Raw genomic sequence first — 6,411 nt, forward strand, 5'->3', positions numbered from 1 at the left:
GGGGGGGTTTGGTTGGTTTAGATTCGAAAAAGCGATTTTTAAAAGTGATTATAAAATAAGCTAACACGAACCAACCTACTGCATCATCTTCCGACTTATCATTGATTCTTATAAAATTCCAAATCCCTAACGGGTCTGCTCCTATTCGATTACAATTATCATTAACAAGCGTAAAGGAAATTATGCGAGTAATATTCCCAAATTCCGAATTAAGCAAACAGATTAAAAACTATTGCGAATTAAGCAGACACAACTTGATCGTTCGTGATAAAATAAAAGCTATGTTAACACGAAATTGATTCGGGATCATCATTCATCAACCGAATTTAAGGATTCTATCCTATAGCAACAATTAGATTAAGCAAATAATTGGAATTATAAGAAGAATTCAAAGGAAACAAATTGGAATTAATAAAAACCTCAAAGCGGATTCTGAATTACAGCAGGTTGATTCAAAAGGGATTAGTTCTCTATAGTCATCTTGCTAGCTCTCAAAAAATCGTATATGAACAGAAAAACGTCACCCTGTTTTTGGCTGCCTAACCTAGGTAAAAACACCCAAACCCGTTTCACAACTCAACCGGGTCAAATGTACGATCCGGGCCCAATACAACTAACCCAAACAAAATATAAAAATAATGCAGCAGCTTCAACGAAATTTTTGGCCCTGCTACAATCTGATTCAGCTCTCGACTTCTGAACAAACGTTGTAGATCTTTTTCTTAGCTTTCCATCGACTGGTAGCACGTCTCAATCCGATACTCCTAGCTCAAGATATGTTTTTTCTCACGAAAACTGCTAATGCTGAAAATTAAATACGAAAATTAAATAAGTGCAAAAATAACATAAATTATGAAAACACATTAAAAGATAAAAGTAATCAAAGCAAACCGAAGAAATGCTTAAGTACAAACATGGAAGAACGTGCATCCAAAATGCACTGATCAAATTCCCCACACTTGAACTTTTGCACTCCGAGCAAAATGAAAAATAAAACAAAACACAGACACATCAATGGTTACTCATTCTAGGCTACAAGTCATCTTCGGTTAAGTTTGCTTCGATAGGTACTAATCTTGCACACTAAGGACATTGTAAGAACACTAATCCACAGTTATGCAGACATAAACCTCCTGAATACACAAATCAACTCGAATCATGTTATTATATTAAAGCCTAACTTACTCATCCTTCTTTGGCTCTTTTTCATTCAGGCGCAATCACATTAAGTCTTTTATCTCCACACACTCATAGCAAGGCGACCGGTTAGTGACTCTGATCCTTTTCTGCACGGGGTTCTAGTACTTAAGTGGCATAACCCTTTGCTTACTCAATTGTAGTTGCGGGGGGATCGGACCGTAATCCGCCCTACCAAGTTCAGCACCAGAAACCGCTGAACCAACTACAAAAGAGTCTTATTTCTAACTTTTTTTTGAAGGTTCCACAACCGTTGGGTTAAGTGACCGGGTGAGGGTCACCAAACTTAGAAGGTCACCAAACTTAGAAGGTGCATTCCTTTATTTTTTTCTCTTTCTTTTTCTTCGGAACACTCACTTATATTCATCGGCTTCCCTGTGTAGAGTGTGTGTGAGATGGTGCTGACTGCAGAAATAAACTACTCAAGAGCTGTCAGAGAATGAGAATTCAAGGCTAAAACATAATAAGAATTTGAATCAATTTCCATATGCAGGAGACTTAAGGTGTTAATACGATACCGATCTTGTGAGTTTTTCCCAAGTCTCCGCAAACTAATCTCAAATTAGTCAGTCTATAGCCTAAAACTTTCAAGAAGATGCATTTTTTATTTATTTTAAATTTGAACCAAAAACAGAGAAAAATAAAACAAAGAAAACAAACAAATAAATGGTTCCCTCCCCCACACTTAAAACATACATTGTCCTCAATGAAAGAGCATAAATATAAAATAAGAGTGAGAGAAAGGAAAGAACACACCCGAGGAGTCAAGGCGGATAAGTGATTGCATAAGCAGCCTTTCCCAAAGAGATCTCTTCTACAATCTCTTCTTCCAAAGTCGGGTTCTCATGGAGTAGCACAAATGCCACACAAAGTTGTTGTTTGAGGTTTTGCTACTGCCAGCTGTTTGACTAAGGCAGTGAGTTCGTCAATTCTGGTCTCTAAAGCTTTGTTGGAAGAAACTTGAATTTGACTCACGCCTTTGCTTTGCACATAATTTTTTCTAGTGGTGAACTGTTGAGAATTAAGAGACATATTTTCAATAAGGGCTTTGGCAGCAGCTGGAGTTTTATCGACTAATGCTCCACCACTAGCAGCATCAAGAATGTTCCTGTCCATCGGTAACAACCCCTCATAAAAGTATTGGATGAGGAGTTGCTCAGTGATCTGGTGTTGAGGGCAGCTAGATACCAAGTGCTTGAATCTCTCCCAATACTCGGTCAGCGACTCATTGCCTTGTCTAATACCACAAATCTCCTTTCTTATTGAGGCAGCTCTGGAGGCAGGAAAATATCTTTCCAAGAACACTTTTTTCAGGGTTGTCCAACTTGCAATTGAGTTTGGCTCGAGATAATAAATCCAATCCTTTGCTGCACCCTGCAATGAAAAAGGAAAAGCTCGAAGTTTGATATGGTCAACAGTTATTCCTTCAGGCCTCAACGGTGTAGAGCACACAACCTGGAATTCTTTGAGATGTTTATGTGGATTCTCACCTGCAAGACCATTAAACTTTAGCAACAAGTGTATCAAACCAGATTTTAGTTCAAAAGGAGTGTCAGCTTCAGGATATTCAATACACATGTCATTATAATTCACATCAGGGACAACTAACTGCCTTAAAGTTCTTTAGTCAGCCATAGTCAAAAACAAACACAATGAAGGAAAACGATTAAAATAAATTTAGAAAAATAAACTAACACCGAAATTAATCTAATAACGTCATTTAAATTTATTGAGAATTGTTTCGGAATTTTATAAAACTATCAAAACAGAAAACAAATCATAAAAAATAGAAAAATAAGGAATTTCGATTTTTTAGGGTGTCGCCACTATTTAGTCCTTAAATAGAGGCTTTTGATCCTTGATTTTTTCCTAATAAATCGACAAAAAATCGGAATAATCTGAGACGATTTTCTTAAAAACAGATTTTTTTTTCCTAAACCGCAAAAAGACCCGAACACAAGAAAGTTAAGGCAAAAAATGCTAAAAAAAAAACAACACCTATGACTCTAAAAACGATTAATATAATCAAGAATCTCCGACAACGGCGCCAATTTGATTCGCTGTCGCACGCGGATCAAAACGAGTAGTTTTTCAAAAATGTAGTTTAACGACAAATTGACTCAAATATCGTTCTCAAGGATTCTTGTTTAATTAATCTACCGATAGAACAAAAATGGGGGGTTTGGTTGGTTTAGATTCAAAAAAATGATTATAAAATAAGCTGACACGAACCAACCTACTGCATCATCTTCCGACTTATCATTGATTCTTATAAAATTCCAAATCCCTAACGGGTCTGCTCCTATTCGATTACAATTACCATTAACAAGCGTAAAAGAAATTATACGAGTAATATTCCCAAATTCCGAATTAAGCAAACAGATTAAAAACTATTGTGAATTAAGCAGACGCAACTTGATCGTTTGTGATAAAATAAAAGCTATGTTAACACGAAATTGATTCGGGATCATCATTCATCAATCGAATTTAAGGATTCTATCCTATAGCAACAATTAGATTAAGCAAATAATTGGAATTATAAGAAGAATTCAAAGGAAACAAATTGGAATTAATAAAAACCTCAAAGCGGATTCTGAATTACAGCAGGTTGATTCAAAAGGGATTAGTTCTCCATAGTCATTTTGCTAGCTCTCAAAAAATCGTACATGAACAGAAAAACGTCACCCTGTTTTTGGCTGCCTAACCTAGGTAAAAACATCCAAACCCGTTTCACAACTCAACCGGGTCAAATGTACGATCCGGGCCCAATACAACTAACCCAAACAAAATATAAAAATAATACAGCAGCTTCAATGAAATTTCTGGCCCTGCTACAGTCTGATTCAGCTCTCGACTTCTGAACAAAAGTTGTAGATCTTTTTCTTAGCTTTCCATCAACTGGTAGTACGTCTCAATCTGATACTCATAGCTCAAGATATGATTTTTCTCGCGAAAGCTGCTAATGCTGAAAATTAAATACGAAAATTAAATATGTGCAAAAATAACATAATTTATGAAAACACATTAAAACATAAAAATAATCAAAGCAAACCGAAGAAATGCTTAAGTACAAACACGGAAGAACGTGCATCTAAAATGCACTGATCAATCAATCATTTCCAAAAGATCAAAAATAAAAACTCGATCCAACGTCGGGTATTTTTTTCTCAAATCCATCCATTTCAATCCACCCAGTTCTACCCATTCCCTTTCTTTCAAATCACTTCATTCAAATCTTTCTCAACCACTCATCAAATGCTTGATCCAACGTCAAGCCATTTTCACAATAAAAACTCAAAAAACTTAACTCATATTTAAGACCTTTTCAATAAAGATGGAAATGGAACGTGGTGGATACCACGCATTCCTGAGATTAGGATTCGAGATGGATATCTCGCATATCTTAGCTCTCGCCATCATCCAAATTTGTCAATGCGGTTTCTTCAAACTCTTTCTCAATCAAATTCAAAACACATAATTCTTATTAAATACCTTTGCAAATAATATGGAAATGGAACGTGGTGGATACCACGCACTCCTGAGACTAGGATTCGAGATGGATATCTCGCCCATCCAAGTTCTCGCCATTACGCAAAACACGTCAAACCAATCAAATCTTTTCTCTCCGTCGTGCGATTGACTCTTAAACCTTTTCTCAAACAAAAGGTACTTTGTTTCAAGACAATGTAAGGCAATGTTTCTCCACCTGTTTTGGGTAGTCCAACAATGTTTTCGTCGATTGACACAAAGTAGCTTCGCTAAAATTTACCAACAAACAAACATTTTCTATCCAGAACTACGTAAGCCTTGAGTTCTCTATTGAGATACGTAGGAGCAGGATTTGTAAATCTTGTCAGGCCCACTAATAAAAAACTTAGGTTTAGTCCTTCGTTGAAAATCCAAAAACATTCTCCTCACTTCTATTCTTTCTTTCCCACCTAATAAATTGAAAAGTCTAACATTTCAAACTAACACTAATGCGCACAACTAGCCTAACGGTTCCCGTTGAGTACAACGGGCGTGAGGGATGCTAATACCTTCCCCTTGCGTAATCGACTCCCGAACCCTGATTTGGTTGCGATGACCATAATCATTTTCGTTCTTTCTTGGGTTTTATCTATATTTCCCATTTCCTTTCAGGAATAAATAAAGTTCGGTGGCGACTCTGTTTAGTCCATCATTGCGATCGTGCGATTGCGCTTCGCTAGGTCGTGTTCTCCTTTTTTCCGAGGTACGACAGATGGTGACTCTGCTGGGAATATGTCGTTCCCTAAGTGAGTCAAGCCTAGTTAGGACGTTTGTGTGCCTTTGTTTGTTTAATTGTGTGGCTTTCCTTTATTTCTTTTATTATCTTTATTGTTATATTGATATATCTGTTGTATATTGGTTCTCTTGCGATTGTTGGTATTTGGATATTCTGATTGCAAACTGTGTGGGAAAGACTCTACACCCGAGTCTAGAGTGAAAAACATAAGATAGGATGATGGTTGAGTAGTACAGACTCCGAGGTGAATACTTCGTAAGAGTCAGTATGAGAACCTCACTTAGAGTAGATCCTTTTGTAAATATTGTCGCCCGAGGTGAATACTTTGTAAGCTTCAATATTTCAAAGGGGTCCATGACTCTAAAGACCTTAGAACATTGAACCTTTGGCCAACTAGGAATGATGGTTGCGTAGTATGAATTCCCGAAGTGAATACTTCGTAATAATTGTTACGAGAGCCTCGCTCAGAATAGATTCTCTAGATGGAGTTGACGACCGAAAAGTATTTTTCGTAAGCGTCAAACATTCTTTTGAATCCATGACTCTGAGTACCCTGTCTAGAACCAAAGTCGATGGTTGCGTAGTGCGGACTCCCAAGGTGAATACTTCGTAAGAGTCAGTACGAGAACCTCACCCAGAATAGATTCCCTTGATGGAGTTGACGACCGGAAAGTATTTTCTATAAGCGTCAAACATTATTGTGAATCAATGACTCTGGGGGTCCTTTGTAACAAAACCCTAGATCATACCCGGTGAGAACCCAGTTTTGGGAAATAATCAGATTTATCCATACCTCAAACCTTTGAACTTGTCCCAAAAAAAACCATTGTATCCATCCATTCATTGCATACGCATAAGAAGCAAAACTCTTAGTTTGTTTCGCATTATTTCAGGAATTCAAGACTTGTTAGCACAATGAATCCTGAGAGAAGAAGCACTTTTCAGTTCAA

This window comes from Lathyrus oleraceus, chromosome 6 (genome assembly GCF_024323335.1).
Source record: "Lathyrus oleraceus cultivar Zhongwan6 chromosome 6, CAAS_Psat_ZW6_1.0, whole genome shotgun sequence".
NCBI lineage: Eukaryota > Viridiplantae > Streptophyta > Magnoliopsida > Fabales > Fabaceae > Lathyrus > Lathyrus oleraceus.